This window comes from Cervus elaphus, chromosome 20, assembly GCF_910594005.1.
Source record: "Cervus elaphus chromosome 20, mCerEla1.1, whole genome shotgun sequence".
In the NCBI taxonomy this organism is placed as follows: Eukaryota; Metazoa; Chordata; class Mammalia; order Artiodactyla; family Cervidae; genus Cervus; species Cervus elaphus.
Window position 1 is genome coordinate 8,904,309 of NC_057834.1, and position 20,905 is coordinate 8,925,213.

The following is a 20,905-nucleotide window of genomic DNA, read 5'->3' on the forward strand; positions in this document are numbered from 1 at the left end:
TGGCAGGGCAATTGGGACGCCTCTCCAGCTGAGGCGGGAGACCACGGGTCCCTTTCCAAGTGCCACAGGAATCCTGGGACTCCTATCAAGTTTCACGAGAAGTCAGGCATCGTCTCCTTTGGAGGCACTGATCTCCGCGTACCTCTGGAGTTTTCAAAGGATGTGAGGCCTCCGGTCGCCATGAGGTGGGGAACTAGGTCTTTCTCTGTGGTCTCCACAGGGGATTCAGACATTCTTTCATCTTGGGAGATGCAAGACGAGCCTGCATTCAAGTCACTGCAGGGATATCCGGCCTTATTTCGAGTCAGGGCATCGCGGTGTCCATTCCACTTGAGGCCGCAAACTCAGGGTCCCTCTCACATACCTAGAGCTGAGAGAAGCCTCCTCTTGAGGTGCTTGTGGTAAGGTGGTATTCCTCTGGAGTCAAAGCCAGGGACTAACCTCTCATCTCGAGTTGATTATTGGTCCACGGAGCTTTTTCGTGTTGCTACACTGACCTCAGGATCCCTCTTGCCTTGAAACAGTGTTCTTGGGGTTTCTCTGGAGAGCCACCAAGGAAATCAAGGCTCCTTTCATGTGTGATGTGCAACACGGAATTGCTCTGCACGCAGTGCAGGGGAATCGGGCCTCATCTCGCGGCGAGGGGGAAGTCCCATGGTTTTTCTTGAGTTGCGGCGGGAACCTGGGGTATATTCTCGAGTTACGACGGGGATGGCCCTTCCACCCACGTGTTTGTTCAGCGACGTCAGGACTCCTGCCTAGTTGCGAGGGACAACTCGGGATTCTCCTCGAGGCTTGGCAGGGCAATTGGGACGCCTCTCCAGCTGAGGCGGGAGACCAAGTGCCCCTTTCCACGTGCCACAGGAATCCTGGGACTCCTATCAAGTTTCACGAGGAGTCAGGCATCGTCTCCTTTGGAGGCACTGATCTCCGCATACCTCTGGAGTTTTCAAAGGATGTGAGGCCTCAGGTCGCCATGAGGTGGGGAACTAGGTCTTTCTCTGTGGTCTCCACAGGGGATTCAGACATCCTTTCGTCTTGGGAGATGCAAGACGAGCCAACATTCAAGTCACTGCAGGGATATCCGGCCTTATTTTGCGTCAGGGCATCGCGGTGTCCATTCCACTTGAGGCCGCAAACTCAGGGTCCCTCTCACATACCTAGAGCTGAGAGAAGCCTCCTCTTGAGGTGCTTGTGGTAAGGTGGTATTCCTCTGGAGTCGAAGCCAGGGACTAACCTCTCATCTCGAGTTGATTTTTGGTCCACGGAGCTCTTTCGTGTTGCTTCAGTGACCTCAGGATCCCTCTAGCCTTGAAACAGTGTTCTTGGGGTTTCTCTGGAGTGCCATCAAGGAAATCAAGGCTCCTTTCATGTGTGATGTGCAACACGGAATTGCTCTGCACGCAGTGCAGGGGAATCGGGCCTCATCTCGCGGCGAGGGGGAAATCTCATGGTTTTTCTCGAGTTGCGGCGGGAATCTGGGGTATTTTCTCGAGTTACGACCGGGATGGACCTTCCACAGAAGTGTTTGTTCAGCGACGTCAGGACTCCTGCCTAGTTGCGAGGGACAACTCGGGATTCTCCTCGAAGCTTGGCATTGCAATTGGGACGCCTCTCCAGCTGAGGCGGTAGACTAAGGGTCGCTTTCCACGTGCCACAGGAATCCTGGGACTCCTATCAAGTTTCACGAGGAGTCAGGCATCGTCTCCTTTGGAGGCACTGATCTCCGCGTACCTCTGGAGTTTTCAAAGGATGTGAGGCCTCCGGTCGCGATGAGGTGGGGAACTAGTTCTTTCTCTGTGGTCTCCACAGGGGATTCAGACATCCTTTCATCTTGGGAGATGCAAGACGAGCCTGCATTCAAGTCACTGCAGGGATATCCGGCCTTATTTTGAGTCAGGACATCGCAGTGTCCATTCCACTTGAGGCCGCAAAGTCAGGGTCCCTCTCACATATCTAGAGCTGAGAGAAGCCTCCTCTTGAGGTGTTGTGGTAAGGTGGTATTCCTCTGGAGTCGAAGCCAGGGACTAACCTCTCATCTCGAGTTGATTTTTGGTCCACGGAGCTCTTTCGTGTTGCTACAGTGACCTCAGGATCCGTCTAGCCTTGAAACAGTGTTCTTGGGGTTTCTCTGGAGTGCCATCAAGGAAATCAAGGCAACTTTCATGTGTGATGTGCAACACGGAATTGCTCTGCAGGCAGTGCAGGGGAATCGGGCGTATTCTTGCGGCGAGGGGGAAGTCTCATGGTTTTTCTCGAGTTGCGGCGGGAACCTGGGGTATATTCTCGAGTTACGACGGGGATGGCCCTTCCACACACGTGTTTGTTCAGCGACGTCAGGACTCCTGCCCAGTTGCGAGGGACAACTCGGGATTCTCCTCGAGGCTTGGCAGGGCAATTGGGACGCCTCTCCAGCTGAGGCGGTAGACCAAGTGTCCCTTTCCACGGGTCACAGGAATCCTGGGACTTCTATCAAGTTTCACGAGGAGTCAGGCATCGTCTCCTTTGGAGGCACTCATCTCCGCGTACCTCTGGAGTTTTCAAAGGATGTGAGGCCTCCGGTCGCGATGAGGTATGGAACTAGGTCTTTCTCTGTGGTCTCCACAGGGGATTCAGACATCCTTTCATCTTGGAAGATGCAAGACGAGCCTGCATTCAAGTCACTGCAGGGATATCCGGCCTTATTTCGAGTCAGGGCATCGCGGTGTCCATTCCACTTGAGGCCGCAAACTCAGGGTCCCTCTCACATACCTAGAGCTGAGAGAAGCCTCCTCTTGAGGTGCTTGTGGTAAGGTGGTATTCCTCTGGAGTCGAAGCCAGGGACTAACCTCTCATCTCGAGTTGATTTTTGGTCCACGGAGCTCTTTCGTGTTGCTACAGTGACCTCAGGATCCCTCTAGCCTTGAAACAGTGTTCTTGGGGTTTCTCTGGAGTGCCATCAAGGAAATCAAGGCTCCTTTCATGTGTGATGTGCAACACGAAATTGCTCTGCACGCAGTGCAGGGGAATCGGGCCTCATCTCGCGGCGAGGGGGAAGTCTCATGGTTTTTCTCGAGTTGCGGCGGGAACCTGGGGTATTTTCTCGAGTTACGACGGGGATGGCCCTTCCACACACGTGTTTGTTCAGCGACGTCAGGACTCCTGCCTAGTTGCGAGGGACAACTCGGGATTCCCCTCGAGGCTTGGCAGGGCAATTGGGACGCCTCTCCAGCTGAGGCGGGAGACCAAGTGTCCCTTTCCTTGTGCCACAGGAATCCTGGGACTCCTATCAAGTTTCACGAGGAGTCAGGCATCGTCTCCTTTGGAGGCACTGATCTCCGCGTACCTCTGGAGTTTTCAAAGGATGTGAGGCCTCCGGTCGCCATGAAGTGGGGAACTATGTCTTTCTCTGTGGTCTCCAAGGGGATTCAGATATCCTTTCATTTTGGGAGATGCAAGACGAGCTTGCATTCAAGTCACTGCATGGATATCCGGCCTTATTTCGCGTCAGGGCATCGCAGTGTCCATTCCACTTGAGGCCACAAAATCAGGGTCCCTCTCACATACCTAGAGCTGAGAGAAGCCTCCTCTTGAGGTGCTTGTGGTAAGGTGGTATTCCTCTGGAGTCGAAGCCAGGGACTAACCTCTCATCTCGAGTTGATTTTTGGTCCACGGAGCTCTTTCCTGTTGCTACAGTGACCTCAGGATCCCTCTAGCCTTGAAACAGTGTTCTTGGGGTTTCTCTGGAGTGCCATCAAGGAAATCAAGGCTCCTTTCATGTGTGATGTGCAACACGGAATTGCTCTGCACGCAGTGCAGGGGAATCGGGCCTTATCTCGTGGCGAGGGGGAAGTCTCATGGTTTTTCTTGAGTTGCGGCATGAACCTGGGGTATATTCTCGAGTTACGACGGGGATGGCCCTTCCACCCACGTGTTTGTTCAGCGACGTCAGGTCTCCTGCCTAGTTGCGAGGGAAAACTCGGGATTCTCCTCGAGGCTTGGCAGGGCAATTGGGACGCCTCTCCAGCTGAGGCGGGAGACCAAGTGTCCCTTTCCATGTGCCACAGGAATCCTGGGACTCCTATCAAGTTTCACGAGGAGTCAGGCATCGTCTCCTTTGGAGGCACTGATCTCTGCGTACCGCTGGAATTTTCAAAGGATGTGAGGCCTCCGGTCGCGATGAGGTGGGGAACTAGGTCTTTCTCTGTGGTCTACACAGGGGATTCAGACATCCTTTCGTCTTTGGAGATGCAAGACGAGCCTACATTCAAGTCACTGCAGGGATATCCGGCCTTATTTCGAGTCAGGGCATCGCGGTGTCCATTCCACTTGAGGCCGCAAATTCAGGGTCCCTCTCACATACCTAGAGCTGAGAGAAGCCTCCTCTTGAGGTGCTTGTGGTAAGGTGGTATTCCTCTGGAGTCGAAGCCAGGGACTAACCTCTCATCTGGAGTTGATTTTTGGTCCACGGAGCTCTTTCGTGTTGCTACAGTGACGTCAGGATCCCTCTAGCCTTGAAACAGTGTTCTTGGGGTTTCTTTGGAGTGCCATCAAGGAAATCAAGGCTCCTTTCATGTGTGATGTGCAACACGGAATTGCTCTGCACGCAGTGCAGGGGAATCGGGCCTCATCACGCGGCGAGTGGGAAGTCTCATGGTTTTTCTCGAGTTGCGGCGGGAACCTGGGGTATATTCTCAAGTTACGACGGGGATGACCCTTCCACCCACGTGTTTCTTCAGCGACGTCAGGACCCCTGCCTAGTTGCGAGGGACAACTCGGGATTCTCCTCGAGGCTTCGCAGGGCAATTGGGACGCCTGTCCAGCTAAGGCGGAGACCAAGGGTCCCTTTCCACGTGCACAGGAATCCTGGGACTCCTATCAAGGTTCACGAGGAGTCAGGCATCGTCTCCTTTGGAGGCACTGATCTCCGCGTACCTATGGAGTTTTCAAAGGATGTGAGGCCTCTGGTCGCGATGAGGTGGGGAACTGGTTCTTTCTCTGTGGTCTCCACAGGGGATTCAGACATACTTTCATCTTGGGAGATGCAAGACGAGCCTGCATTCAAGTCACTGCAGGGATATCCGGCCTTATTTCGCGTCAGGGCATCGCAGGGTCCATTCCACTTGAGGCCGCAAAATCAGGGTCCCTCTCCCAGACGTAGAGCTGAGAGAAGCCTCCTCTTGAGGTGCTTGTGGTAAGGTGGTATTTCTCTGGAGTCGAAGCCAGGGACTAACCTGTCATCTCGAGTTGATTTTTGGTCCACGGAGCTCTTTCGTGTGGCTACAGTGACCTCAGGTTTCCTCTAGCCTTGAAACAGTGTTCTCGGGGTTTCTCTGGAGTGCCATCAAGGAAATCAAGGCTCCTTTCATGTGTGATGTGCAACACGGAATTGCTCTGCACGCAGTGCATGGGAATCAGGCCTCATCTCTTGGCGAGGGGAAAGTCTCATGGTTTTTCTCGAGTTGCGGCGGGAACCTGGGGTATATTCTCGAGTTACGACGGTGATGGCCCTTCCACACACGTGTTTGTTCAGCGACTGCAGGACTCCTGGCTAGTTGCGAGGGACAACTCGGGATTCTCCTCGAAGCTTAGCAGGGCAATTGGGACGCCTCTCCAGCTGAGGCGGAGACCAAGGTTCCCTTTCCACGTGCACAGTAATCCTGGGACTCCTATCAAGTTTCACGAGGAGTCAGGCATCGTCTCCTTTGGAGGCACTGATCTCCGCGTACCTCTGAAGTTTTCAAAGGATGTGAGGCCTCCGGTTGCGATGAGGTGGGGAACGAGGTCTCTCTCTGTGGTCTCCACAGAGGATTCAGACATCCTTTCGGCTTGGGAGATGCAAGACGAGCCTGCATTCAAGTCACTGCAGGGATATCCGGCCTTATTTCGAGTCAGGGCATTGCGGTGTCCATTCCACTTGAGGCCGCAAAATCAGGGTCCCTCTCACATACCTAGAGCTGAGAGAAGCCTCCTCTTGAGGTGCTTGTGGTAAGGTTGTATTCCTCTGGAGTCAAAGCCAGGGACTAACCTTTCATCTCAAGTTGATTTTTGGTCCACGGAGCTCTTTCGTGTTGCTACAGTGACCTCAGGATCCCTCTAGCCTTGAAACAGTGTTCTTGGGGTTTCTATGGAGTGCCACCAAGGAAATCAAGGCTCCTTTCATGTGTGATGTGCAACACAGAATTGCTCTGCACACAGTGCAGGGGAATCGGGCCTCATCTCGCAGCGAGGGGGAAGTCTCATGGTTTTTCTCGAGTTGCGGCGGGTACCTGGTGTATATTCTCGAGTTACGACGGGGATGGCCCTTCCACACACGTGTTTGTTCAGCGACGGCAGGACTCCTGCCTAGTTGCGAGGGACAACTCGGGATTCTCCTCGAGGCTTGGCAGGGCAATTGGGACGCCTCTCCAGCTGAGGCGGGAGACCAAGGGTCCCTTTGCACGTGCCCCAGGAATCCTGGGACTCCTATCAAGTTTCACGAGGAGTCAGGCATCGTCTCCTTTGAAGGCACTGATCTCCACGTACCTCTGCAGTTTTCAAAGGATGTGAGGCCTCCGGTCGCGATGAAGTGGGGAACTAGGTCTTTCTCTGTGGTCTCTACTGGGGATTCAGACATCCTTTCGTCTTGGGAGATGCAAGACGAGCCTACATTCAAGTCACTGCAGGGATATCGGGCCTTATTTCGAGTCAGGGCATCGCGGTGTCTATTCCACTTGAGGCCGCAAACTCAGGGTCCCTCTCACATACCAAGAGCTGAGAGAAGCCTCCTCTTGAGGTGCTTGTGGTAAGGTGGTATTCCTCTGGAGTCGAAGCCAGGGACTAACCTCTCATCTCGAGTTGATTTTTGGTCCACGGAGCTCTTTCTTGTTGCTACAGTGACCTCAGGATCCCTCTAGCCTTGAAACAGTGTTCTTGGGGTTTCTTTGGAGTGCCATCAAGGAAATCAAGGGTCCTTTCATGTGTGATGTGTAACACGAAATTGCTCTGCACGCAGTGCAGGGGAATCGGGCCTCATCTCGCGGCGAGGGGGAAGTCTCATGGTTTTTCTCGAGTTGCGGCGGGAACCTGGGGAATATTCTCGAGTTACGACGGGGATGGCCCTTCCACACTCGTGTTTGTTCAGCGACGGCAGGACTCCTGCCTAGTTGCGAGGGAAAACTCGGGATCCTCCTCGAGGCTTGGCAGGGCAATTGGGACGCCTCTCCAGCTGAGGCGGGAGACCAAGGGTCCCTTTTCACGTGCCACAATAATCCTGGTACTCCTATCAAGTTTCATGAGGAGTCAGGCATCGTCTCCTTTGGAGGCACTGATCTCTGCGTACCTCTGGAGTTTTCAAAGGATGTGAGGCCTCCGGTCGCGATGAGGTGGGGAACTAGGTCTTTCTCTGTGGTATCCACAGGGGATTCAGACATCCTTTCATCTTGGGAGATGCAAGACGAGCCTGCATTCAAGTCACTGCAGGGATATCCGGCCTTATTTCGAGTCAGGGCATCGCGGTGTCCATTCCACTTGAGGCCACAAAATCAGGGTCCCTCTCACATACCTAGAGCTGAGAGAAGCCTCCTCTTGAGGTGCTTTTGGTAAGGTTGTATTCCTCTGGAGTCGAAGCCAGGGACTAACCTCTCATCTCGAGGTGATTTTTGGTCCACGGAGCTCTTTCGTGTTGCTACAGTGACCTCAGGATCCCTCTAGCCTTGAAACAGTGTTCTTTGGGTTTCTCTGGAGTGCCATCAAGGAAATCAAGGCTCCTTTCATGTGTGATGTGCAACACGGAATTGCTCTGCACGCAGTGCAGGGGAATCAGGCCTCATCTCTTGGCGAGGGGAAAGTCTCATTGTTTTTCTCTCGTTGCGTCGGGAACCTGGGGTATATTCTCGAGTTACGACGGGGATGGCCCTTCCATACACGTGTTTGTTCAGCGACGGCAGGACTCCTGCTTAGTTGTGAGGGACAACTCGGGATTCTCCTCGAGGCTTGGCAGGGCAATTGTGACGCCTCTCCAGCTGAGACGGGAGACCACGGGTCCCTTTCCACGTGCCACAGGAATCCTGGGACTCCTATCAAGTTTCACGAGGAGTCAGGCATCGTCTCCTTTGGAGGCATTGATCTCCGCGTACCTCTGAAATTTTCAAAGGATGTGAGGCCTCCGGTTGCGTGTGGTGGGGAACTAGGTCTTTCTCTGTTGTCTCCACAGGGGATTCAGACATCCTTTCGTCTTGGGAGATGCAAGACGAGCCTGCATTCAAGTCACTACAGGGATATCCGGCCTTATTTCTAGTCAGGGCATTGTGGTGTCCATTCCACTTGAGGCCGCAAAATCAGGGTCCCTCTCACATACCTAGAGCTGAGAGAAGCCTCCTCTTGAGGTGCTTGGGTAAGGTTGTATTCCTCTGGAGTCAAAGCCAGGGACTAACCTGTCATCTCAAGTTGATTTTTGGTCCACGGAGCTCTTTTGTGTTGCTACAGTGACCTCAGGATCCCTCTAGCCTTGAAACAGTGTTCTTGGGGTTTCTCTGGAGTGCCACCAAGGAAATCAAGGGTCCTTTCATGTGTGATGTGTAACACGGAATTGCTCTGCACGCAGTGCAGGGGAATCGGGCCTCATATCGCGGCGAGGGGGTAGTCTCATGGTTTTTCTCGAGTTGCGGCGGGAACCTGGCGTATATTCTAGAGTTACGACGGGGATGGCCCTTCCACCCACGTGTTTGTTCAGCGACGTCAGGACTCCTGCCTAATTGCGAGGGATAACTCGGGATTCTCCTCGAGGCTTGGCAGGGCAATTGGGACGCCTCTCCAGCTGAGGCGGGAGACCACGGGTCCCTTTCCAAGTGCCACAGGAATCCTGGGACTCCTATCAAGTTTCACGAGGAGTCAGGCATCGTCTCCTTTGGAGGCATTGATCTCCGCGTACCTCTGAAATTTTCAAAGGATGTGAGGCCTCCGGTTGCGATGTGGTGGGGAACTAGGTATTTCTCTGTGGTCTCCACAGGGGATTCAGACATCCTTTCGTCTTGGGAGATGCAAGACGAGCCTGCATTCAAGTCACTGCAGGGATATCCGGCCTTATTTATAGTCAGGGCATCGTGGTGTCCATTCCACTTGAGGCCGCAAAATCAGGGTCCCTCTCACATACCTAGAGCTGAGAGAAGCCTCCTCTTGAGGTGCTTGTGGTAAGGTGGTATTCCTCTGGAGTCGAAGCCAGGGACTAACCTCTCATCTGGAGTTGATTTTTGGTCCACGGAGCTCTTTCGTGTTGCTACAGTGACGTCAGGATCCCTCTAGCCTTGAAACAGTGTTCTTGGGGTTTCTTTGGAGTGCCATCAAGGAAATCAAGGCTCCTTTCATGTGTGATGTGCAACACGGAATTGCTCTGCACGCAGTGCAGGGGAATCGGGCCTCATCACGCGGCGAGTGGGAAGTCTCATGCTTTTTCTCAAGTTGCGGCGGGAACCTGGGGTATATTCTCAAGTTACGACGGGGATGGCCCTTCCACCCACGTGTTTCTTCAGCGACGTCAGGACCCCTGCCTAGTTGCGAGGGACAACTCGGGATTCTCCTCGAGGCTTCGCAGGGCAATTGGGACGCCTGTCCAGCTAAGGCGGAGACCAAGGGTCCCTTTCCACGTGCACAGGAATCCTGGGACTCCTATCAATTTTCACGAGGAGTCAGGCATCGTCTCCTTTGGAGGCACTGATCTCCGCGTACCTATGGAGTTTTCAAAGGATGTGAGGCCTCTGGTCGCGATGAGGTGGGGAACTGGGTCTTACTCTGTGGTCTCCACAGGGGATTCAGACATACTTTCATCTTGGGAGATGCAAGACGAGCCTGCATTCAAGTCACTGCAGGGATATCCGGCCTTATTTCGCGTCAGGGCATCGCAGGGTCCATTCCACTTGAGGCCGCAAAATCAGGGTCCCTCTCACAGACGTAGAGCTGAGAGAAGCCTCCTCTTGAGGTGCTTGTGGTAAGGTGGTATTTCTCTGGAGTCGAAGCCAGGGGCTAACCTGTCATCTCGAGTTGATTTTTGGTCCACGGAGCTCTTTCGTGTGGCTACAGTGACCTCAGGTTTCCTCTAGCCTTGAAACAGTGTTCTCGGGGTTTCTCTGGAGTGCCATCAAGGAAATCAAGGCTCCTTTCATGTGTGATGTGCAACACGGAATTGCTCTGCACGCAGTGCAGGGGAATCAGGCCTCATCTCTTGGCGAGGGGAAAGTGTCATGGTTTTTCTCGAGTTGCGGCGGGAACCTGGGGTATATTCTCGAGTTACGACGGTGATGGCCCTTCCACACACGTGTTTGTTCAGCGACTGCAGGACTCCTTGCTAGTTGCGAGGGACAACTCGGGATTCTCCTCGAAGCTTGGCAGGGCAATTGGGACGCCTGTCCAGCTGAGGCGGAGACCAAGGTTCCCTTTCCACGTGCACAGTAATCCTGGGACTCCTATCAAGTTTCACGAGGAGTCAGGCATCGTCTCCTTTGGAGGCACTGATCTCCGCGTACCTCTGAAGTTTTGAAAGGATGTGAGGCCTCCGGTTGCGATGAGGTGGGGAACGAGGTCTCTCTCTGTGGTCTCCACAGGGGATTCAGACATCCTTTCATCTTGGGAGATGCAAGACCAGCCTGCATTCAAGTCACTGCAGGGATATCCGGCCTTATTTTGCGTCAGGACATCGCAGTGTCCATTCCACTTGAGGCCCCAAAATCAGGGTCCGTCTCACATACCTAGAGCTGAGAGAAGCCTCCTCTTGAGGTGCTTGTGGTAAGGTGGTATTCCTCTGGAGTCGAAGCCAGGGACTAACCTCTCATCCCGAGTTGATTTTTGGTCCACGGAGCTCTTTCGTGTTGTTACAGTGACCTCAGGATCCCTCTAGCCTTGAAACAGTGTTCTTGGGGTTTCTATGGAGTGCCACCACGGAAATCAAGGCTCCTTTCATGTGTGACGTGCAACACGCAATTGCTCTGCACGCAGTGCAGGGGAATCTGGCCTCATCTCTTGGCGAGGGGAAAGTCTCATGGTTTTTCTCGAGTTGCCGCGGGAACCTGGGGTATATTCTCGAGTTACGACGGGGATGGCCCTTCCATACACGTGTTTGTTCAGCGACGGCAGGACTCCTGCCTAGTTACGAGGACAACTCGGGATTCTCCTCGAGGCTTGGCAGGGCATTTGGGACGCCTCTCCAGCTGAGGCGGGCGACCACGGGTCCCTTTCAACGTGCCACAGGAATCCTGGGACTCCTATCAAGTTTCACGAGGAGTCAGGCATCGTCTCCTTTGGAGGCATTGATCTCCGCGTACCTCTGAAATTTTCAAAGGATGTGAGGCCTCCGGTTGCGATGTGGTGGGGAACTAGGTCTTTCTCTGTGGTCTCCACAGGGGATTCAGACATCCTTTCGTCTTGGGAGATGCAAGACGAGCCTGCATTCAAGTCACTGCAGGGATATCCGGCCTTATTTCTAGTCAGGGCATCGTGGTGTCCATTCCACTTGAGGCCGCAAAATCAGGGTCCCTCTCACATACCTAGAGCTGAGAGAAGCCTCCTCTTGAGGTGCTTGTGGTAAGGTTGTATTCCTCTGGAGTCAAAGCCAGGGACTAACCTCTCATCTCAAGTTGATTTTTGGTCCACGGAGCTCTTTCGTGTTGCTACAGTGACCTCAGGATCCCTCTAGCCTTGAAACAGTGTTCTTGGGATTTCTCTGGAGTGCCACCAAGGAAATCAAGGCTCCTTTCATGTGTGATGTGCAACACGGAATTGCTCTGCACGCAGTGCAGGGGAATCGGGCCTCATCTCGCAGCGAGGGGGAAGTCTCATGGTTTTTCTCGAGTTGCGGCGGGAACCTGGGGTATATTCTCGAGTTACAACGGGGATGGCCCTTCCACCCACGTGTTTGTTCAGCGACGTCAGGACTCCTGCCTAGTTGCGAGGGACAACTCGCGATTCTCCTCGTAGCTTGGCAGGGCAATTGGGACGCCTCTCCATCTGAGGCGGAGACCAAGGGTCCCTTTCCACGTGCACAGGAATCCTGGGACTCCTATCAAGTTTCACGAGGAGTCAGGCATCGTCTCCTTTGGAGGCACTGATCTCCGCGTACCTCTGGAGTTTTCAAAGGATGTGAGGCTTCCGGTCGCCATGAGGTGGGGAACTAGGTTTTTCTCTGTGGTCTCTACTGGGGATTCAGACATCCTTTCGTCTTGGGAGATGCAAGACGAGCCTGCATTCAAGTCACTGCAGGGATATCCGGCCTTGTTTCGAGTCAGGGCATCACGGTTTCCATTCCACTTGAGGCCACAACTCAGGGTCCCTCTCACATACCTAGAGCTGAGTGAAGCCTCCTCTTGAGGTGCTTGTGGTAAGGTGGTATTCCTCTGGAGTAAAAGCCAGGGACGAACCTCTCATCTCGAGTTGATTTTTGGTCCACGGAACTCTTTCGTGTTGCTACAGTAACCTCAGGATCCCTCTAGCCTTGAAACAGTGTTCTTGGGATTTCTCTGGAGTGCCATCAAGGAAATCAAGGCTCCTTTCATGTGTGACGTGCAACACGGAATTGCTCTGCACGCAGTGCAGGGGAATCAGGCCTCATCTCTTGGCGAGGGGAAAGTCTCATTGTTTTTCTCTCGTTGCGTCGGGAACCTGGGGTATATTCTCGAGTTACGACGGGGATGGCCCTTCCATACACGTGTTTGTTCAGCGACGGCAGGACTCCTGCTTAGTTGTGAGGGACAACTCGGGATTCTCCTCGAGGCTTGGCAGGGCAATTGTGACGCCTCTCCAGCTGAGACGGGAGACCACGGGTCCCTTTCCACGTGCCACAGGAATCCTGGGACTCCTATCAAGTTTCACGAGGAGTCAGGCATCGTCTCCTTTGGAGGCATTGATCTCCGCGTACCTCTGAAATTTTCAAAGGATGTGAGGCCTCCGGTTGCGTGTGGTGGGGAACTAGGTCTTTCTCTGTGGTCTCCACAGGGGATTCAGACATCCTTTCGTCTTGGGAGATGCAAGACGAGCCTGCATTCAAGTCACTACAGGGATATCCGGCCTTATTTCTAGTCAGGGCATTGTGGTGTCCATTCCACTTGAGGCCGCAAAATCAGGGTCCCTCTCACATACCTAGAGCTGAGAGAAGCCTCCTCTTGAGGTGCTTGGGTAAGGTTGTATTCCTCTGGAGTCAAAGCCAGGGACTAACCTGTCATCTCAAGTTGATTTTTGGTCCACGGAGCTCTTTTGTGTTGCTACAGTGACCTCAGGATCCCTCTAGCCTTGAAACAGTGTTCTTGGGGTTTCTCTGGAGTGCCACCAAGGAAATCAAGGGTCCTTTCATGTGTGATGTGTAACACGGAATTGCTCTGCACGCAGTGCAGGGGAATCGGGCCTCATATCGCGGCGAGGGGGGAGTCTCATGGTTTTTCTCGAGTTGCGGCGGGAACCTGGCGTATATTCTAGAGTTACGACGGGGATGGCCCTTCCACCCACGTGTTTGTTCAGCGACGTCAGGACTCCTGCCTAATTGCGAGGGATAACTCGGGATTCTCCTCGAGGCTTGGCAGGGCAATTGGGACGCCTCTCCAGCTGAGGCGGGAGACCACGGGTCCCTTTCCAAGTGCCACAGGAATCCTGGGACTCCTATCAAGTTTCACGAGGAGTCAGGCATCGTCTCCTTTGGAGGCACTGATCTCCGCGTACCTCTGAAATTTTCAAAGGATGTGAGGCCTCCGGTTGCGATGTGGTGGGGAACTAGGTATTTCTCTGTGGTCTCCACAGGGGATTCAGACATCCTTTCGTCTTGGGAGATGCAAGACGAGCCTTCATTCAAGTCACTGCAGGGATATCCGGCCTTATTTATAGTCAGGGCATCGTGGTGTCCATTCCACTTGAGGCCGCAAAATCAGGGTCCCTCTCACATACCTAGAGCTGAGAGAAGCCTCCTCTTGAGGTGCTTGTGGTAAGGTGGTATTCCTCTGGCGTCGAAGCCAGGGACTAACCTCTCATCTCGAGTTGATTTTTGGTCCACGGAGCTCTTTCGTGTTGCTACAGTGACCTCAGGATCCCTCTAGCCTTGAAACAGTGTTCTTGGGGTTTCTCTGGAGTGCCACCAAGGAAATCAAGGCTCCTTTCATGTGTGATGTGCAACACGGAATTGCTCTGCACGCAGTGCAGGGGAATCGGGCCTCATCTCGCGGCGAGGGGGACGTCTCATGGTTTTTCTCGAGTTGCTGCGGGAACCTGGGATATATTCTCGAGTTACGACGGGGATGGCCCTTCCACCCACGTGTTTGTTCAGCGACGTCAGGCCTCCTGCCTAGTTGCGAGGGACAACTCGGCATTCTCCTCCAGGCTTGGCAGGGCAATTGGGACTCCTCTCCATCTGAGGCGGAGACCAAGGGTCCCTTTCCACGTGCACAGGAATCCTGGGACTCCTATCAAGTTTCACGAGGAGTCAGGCATCGTCTCCTTTGGAGGCATTGATCTCCGCGTACCTCTGAAATTTTCAAAGGATGTGAGGCCTCCGGTCGCGATGAGGTGGGGAACTAGGTCTTTCTCTGTGGTCTCTACTGGGGATTCAGACATCCTTTCGTCTTGGGAGATGCAAGACGAGCATACATTCAAGTCACTGCAGGGATATCCGGCCTTATTTCGAGTCAGGGCATCGCGGTGTCCATTCCACTTGAGGCCGCAAACTCAGGGTCCCTCTCACATACCTAGAGCTGAGAGAAGCCTCCTCTTGAGGTGCTTGTGGTAAGGTGGTATTCCTCTGGAGTCGAAGCCAGGGACTAACCTCTCATCTGGAGTTGATTTTTGGTCCACGGAGCTCTTTCGTGTTGCTACAGTGACGTCAGGATCCCTCTAGCCTTGAAACAGTGTTCTTGGGGTTTCTTTGGAGTGCCATCAAGGAAATCAAGGCTCCTTTCATGTGTGATGTGCAACACGGAATTGCTCTGCACGCAGTGCAGGGGAATCGGGCCTCATCACGCGGCGAGTGGGAAGTCTCATGCTTTTTCTCAAGTTGCGGCGGGAACCTGGGGTATATTCTCAAGTTACGACGGGGATGGCCCTTCCACCCACGTGTTTCTTCAGCGACGTTAGGACCCCTGCCTAGTTGCGAGGGACAACTCGGGATTCTCCTCGAGGCTTCGCAGGGCAATTGGGACGCCTGTCCAGCTAAGGCGGAGACCAAGGGTCCCTTTCCACGTGCACAGGAATCCTGGGACTCCTATCAATTTTCACGAGGAGTCAGGCATCGTCTCCTTTGGAGGCACTGATCTCCGCGTACCTATGGAGTTTTCAAAGGATGTGAGGCCTCTGGTCGCGATGAGGTGGGGAACTGGGTCTTTCTCTGTGGTCTCCACAGGGGATTCAGACATACTTTCATCTTGGGAGATGCAAGACGAGCCTGCATTCAAGTCACTGCAGGGATATCCGGCCTTATTTCGCGTCAGGGCATCGCAGGGTCCATTCCACTTGAGGCCGCAAAATCAGGGTCCCTCTCACAGACGTAGAGCTGAGAGAAGCCTCCTCTTGAGGTGCTTGTGGTAAGGTGGTATTTCTCTGGAGTCGAAGCCAGGGACTAACCTGTCATCTCGAGTTGATTTTTGGTCCACGGAGCTCTTTCGTGTGGCTACAGTGACCTCAGGTTTCCTCTAGCCTTGAAACAGTGTTCTCGGGGTTTCTCTGGAGTGCCATCAAGGAAATCAAGGCTCCTTTCATGTGTGATGTGCAACACGGAATTGCTCTGCACGCAGTGCAGGGGAATCAGGCCTCATCTCTTGGCGAGGGGAAAGTCTCATGGTTTTTCTCGAGTTGCGGCGGGAACCTGGGGTATATTCTCGAGTTACGACGGTGATGGCCCTTCCACACACGTGTTTGTTCAGCGACTGCAGGACTCCTTGCTAGTTGCGAGGGACAACTCGGGATTCTCCTCGAAGCTTGGCAGGGCAATAGGGACGCCTGTACAGCTGAGGCGGAGACCAAGGTTCCCTTTCCACGTGCACAGTAATCCTGGGACTCCTATCAAGTTTCACGAGGAGTCAGGCATCGTCTCCTTTGGAGGCACTGATCTCCGCGTACCTCTGAAGTTTTGAAAGGATGTGAGGCCTCCGGTTGCGATGAGGTGGGGAACGAGGTCTCTCTCTGTGGTCTCCACAGGGGATTCAGACATCCTTTCATCTTGGGAGATGCAAGACCAGCCTGCATTCAAGTCACTGCAGGGATATCCGGCCTTATTTTGCGTCAGGACATCGCAGTGTCCATTCCACTTGAGGCCCCAAAATCAGGGTCCGTCTCACATACCTAGAGCTGAGAGAAGCCTCCTCTTGAGGTGCTTGTGGTAAGGTGGTATTCCTCTGGAGTCGAAGCCAGGGACTAACCTCTCATCCCGAGTTGATTTTTGGTCCACGGAGCTCTTTCGTGTTGTTACAGTGACCTCAGGATCCCTCTAGCCTTGAAACAGTGTTCTTGGGGTTTCTATGGAGTGCCACCACGGAAATCAAGGCTCCTTTCATGTGTGATGTGCAACACGGAATTGCTCTGCATGCAGTGCAGGGGAATCGGGCCTCATCTCGCGGCGAGGGGGAAGTCTCAGGGTTTTTCTCGAGTTGCGGCGGGAACCTGGGGAATATTCTCGAGTTACGACGGGGATGGCCCTTCCAACCACGTGTTTCTTCAGCGACGTCAGGACTCCTGCCTAGTTGCGAGGGACAACTCGCGATTCTCCTCGAGGCTTGGCAGGGCAATTGGGACGCCTCTCCATCTGAGGCGGAGACCAAGGGTCCCTTTCCACGTGCACAGGAATCCTGGGACTCCTATCAAGTTTCACGAGGAGTCAGGCATCGTCTCCTTTGCAGGCACTGATCTCCGCGTACCTCTGGAGTTTTCAAAGGATGTGAGGCCTCCGGTCGCCATGAGGTGGGGAACTAGGTTTTTCTCTGTGGTCTATACAGGGAATTCAGACATCCTTTCGTCTTGGGAGATGCAAGACGAGCCTGCTTTCAAGTCACTGCAGGGATATCCGGCCTTGTTTCGAGTCAGGGCATCATGGTTTCCATTCCACTTGAGGCCACAAACTCAGGGTCCCTCTCACATACCTAGAGCTGAGTGAAGCCTCCTCTTGAGGTGCTTGTGGTAAGGTGGTATTCCTCTGGAGTCAAAGCCAGGGACGAACCTCTCATCTCGAGTTGATTTTTGGTCCACGGAACTCTTTCGTGTTGCTACAGTAACCTCAGGATCCCTCTAGCCTTATAACAGTGTTCTTGGGATTTCACTGGAGTGCCATCAAGGAAATCAAGGCTCCTTTCATGTGTGACGTGCAACACGCAATTGCTCTGCACGCAGTGCAGGGGAATCTGGCCTCATCTCTTGGCGAGGGGAAAGTCTCATGGTTTTTCTCGAGTTGCCGCGGGAACCTGGGGTATATTCTCGAGTTACGACGGGGATGGCCCTTCCATACACGTGTTTGTTCAGCGACGGCAGGACTCCTGCCTAGTTACGAGGACAACTCGGGATTCTCCTCGAGGCTTGGCAGGGCATTTGGGACGCCTCTCCAGCTGAGGCGGGCGACCACGGGTCCCTTTCAACGTGCCACAGGAATCCTGGGACTCCTATCAAGTTTCACGAGGAGTCAGGCATCGTCTCCTTTGGAGGCATTGATCTCCGCGTACCTCTGAAATTTTCAAAGGATGTGAGGCCTCCGGTTGCGATGTGGTGGGGAACTAGGTCTTTCTCTGTGGTCTCCACAGGGGATTCAGACATCCTTTCGTCTTGGGAGATGCAAGACGAGCCTGCATTCAAGTCACTGCAGGGATATCCGGCCTTATTTCTAGTCAGGGCATCGTGGTGTCCATTCCACTTGAGGCCGCAAAATCAGGGTCCCTCTCACATACCTAGAGCTGAGAGAAGCCTCCTCTTGAGGTGCTTGTGGTAAGGTTGTATTCCTCTGGAGTCAAAGCCAGGGACTAACCTCTCATCTCAAGTTGATTTTTGGTCCACGGAGCTCTTTCGTGTTGCTACAGTGACCTCAGGATCCCTCTAGCCTTGAAACAGTGTTCTTGGGATTTCTCTGGAGTGCCACCAAGGAAATCAAGGCTCCTTTCATGTGTGATGTGCAACACGGAATTGCTCTGCACGCAGTGCAGGGGAATCGGGCCTCATCTCGCAGCGAGGGGGAAGTCTCATGGTTTTTCTCGAGTTGCGGCGGGAACCTGGGGTATATTCTCGAGTTACAACGGGGATGGCCCTTCCACCCACGTGTTTGTTCAGCGACGTCAGGACTCCTGCCTAGTTGCGAGGGACAACTCGCGATTCTCCTCGTAGCTTGGCAGGGCAATTGGGACGCCTCTCCATCTGAGGCGGAGACCAAGGGTCCCTTTCCACGTGCACAGGAATCCTGGGACTCCTATCAAGTTTCACGAGGAGTCAGGCATCGTCTCCTTTGGAGGCACTGATCTCCGCGTACCTCTGGAGTTTTCAAAGGATGTGAGGCTTCCGGTCGCCATGAGGTGGGGAACTAGGTTTTTCTCTGTGGTCTCTACTGGGGATTCAGACATCCTTTCGTCTTGGGAGATGCAAGACGAGCCTGCATTCAAGTCACTGCAGGGATATCCGGCCTTGTTTCGAGTCAGGGCATCACGGTTTCCATTCCACTTGAGGCCACAACTCAGGGTCCCTCTCACATACCTAGAGCTGAGTGAAGCCTCCTCTTGAGGTGCTTGTGGTAAGGTGGTATTCCTCTGGAGTCAAAGCCAGGGACGAACCTCTCATCTCGAGGTGATTTTTGGTCCACGGAACTCTTTCGTGTTGCTACAGTAACCTCAGGATCCCTCTAGCCTTGAAACAGTGTTCTTGGGATTTCTCTGGAGTGCCATCAAGGAAATCAAGGCTCCTTTCATGTGTGACGTGCAACACGGAATTGCTCTGCACGCAGTGCAGGGGAATCAGGCCTCATCTCTTGGCGAGGGGAAAGTCTCATGGTTTTTCTCGAGTTGCCGCGGGAACCTGGGGTATATTCTAGAGTTACGACGGGGATGGCCCTTCCATACACGTGTTTGTTCAGCGACGGCAGGACTCCTTCCTAGTTGCGAGGGACAACTCGGGATTCTCCTCGAGGCTTGGCAGGGCATTTGGGACGCCTCTCCATCTGAGGCGGGAGACCACGGGTCCCTTTCCACGTGCCACAGGAATCCTGGGACTCCTATCAAGTTTCACGAGGAGTCAGGCATCGTCTCCTTTGGAGGCATTGATCTCCGCGTACCTCTGAAATTTTCAAAGGATGTGAGGCTCCGGTTGCGATGTGGTGGGGAACTAGGTATTTCTCTGTGGTCTCCACAGGGGATTCAGACATCCTTTCGTCTTGGGAGATGCAAGACGAGCCTGCATTCAAGTCACTGCAGGGATATCCGGCCTTATTTCTAGTCAGGGCATCGTGGTGTTCATTCCACTTGAGGCCGCAAAATCAGGGTCCCTCTCACATACCTAGAGCTGAGAGAAGCCTCCTCTTGAGGTGCTTGTGGTAAGGTTGTATTCCTCTGGAGTCAAAGCCAGGGACTAACCTCTCATCTCAAGTTGATTTTTGGTCCACGGAGATCTTTCGTGTTGCTACAGTGACCTCAGGATCCCTCTAGCCTTGAAACAGTGTTCTTGGGGTTTCTCTGGAGTGCCACCAAGGAAATCAAGGCTCCTTTCATGTGTGATGTGCAACACGGAATTGCTCTGCACGCAGTGCAGGGGAATCGGGCCTCATCTCGCGGCGAGGGGGAAGTCTCATGGTTTTTCTCGAGTTGCGGCGGGAACCTGGGGTATATTCTCGAGTTACGACGGGGATGGCCCTTCCACCCACGTGTTTGGTCAGCGACGTCAGGACTCCTGCCTAGTTGCCAGGGACAACTCGGGATTCTCCTCGAGGCTTGGCAGGGCAATTGGGACGCCTCTCCAGCTGAGGCGGGAGACCAAGGGTCCCTTTTCATGTGCCACAGGAATCCTGGGACTCCTATCAAGTTTCACGAGGAGTCAGGCATCGTCTCCTTTGGAGGCACTGATCTCCGCGTACCTCTGGAGTTTTCAAAGGATGTGAGGCGTCCGGTCGCGATGAGGTGGGGAACTAGGTCTTTCTCTGTGGTTTACACAGGGGATTCAGACATCCTTTCATTTTGGGAGATGCAAGACGAGCCTGCATTCAAGTCACTGCAGGGATATCCGGCCTTACTTCACGTCAGGGCATCACGGTGTCCATTCCACTTGAGGCCGCAAAATCAGGGTCCCTCTCACATACCTAGAGCTGAGAGAAGCCTCCTCTTGAGGTGCTTGTGGTAAGGTGGTATTCCTCTGGAGTCGAAGCCAGGGACTAACCTCTCATCTCGAGTTGATTTGTGGTCCCCGGAGCTCTTTCGTGTTGCTACAGTGACCTCAGGATCCCTCTAGCCTTGAAACAGTGTTCTTGGGGATTCTCTGGAGTGCCACCAAGGAAATCAAGGCTCCTTTCATGTGTGATGTGCAACACGGAATTGCTCTGCAGGCAGTGCAGGGGAATCGGGCCTCATCTCGGGGCGAGGGGGAAGTCTCATGGTTTTTCTCGAGTTGCGGCAGGAACCTGGGGTATATTCTCGAGTTACAACGGGGATGGCCCTTCCACACACGTGTTTGTCCAGCGACGGCAATACTCCTGCCTAGTTGCGAGGGACAACTCGAGGTTCTCCTCGAGGCTTGGCATGGCAATTGGGACACCTCTCCAGCTGAGGCGGGAGACCAAGTGCCCATTTCCACGTGCCACAGGAATTCTGGGACTCCTATCAAGTTTCACGAGGAGTCAGGCATCGTCTCCTTTTAGGCACTGATCTCTGGGTAACTCTGGAATTTTCAAAGGATGTGAGGCCTCCGGTCGCGATGAAGTGGGGAACTAGGTATTTCTCTGTGGTCTCAACAGGGGATTCAGACATCGTTTCGT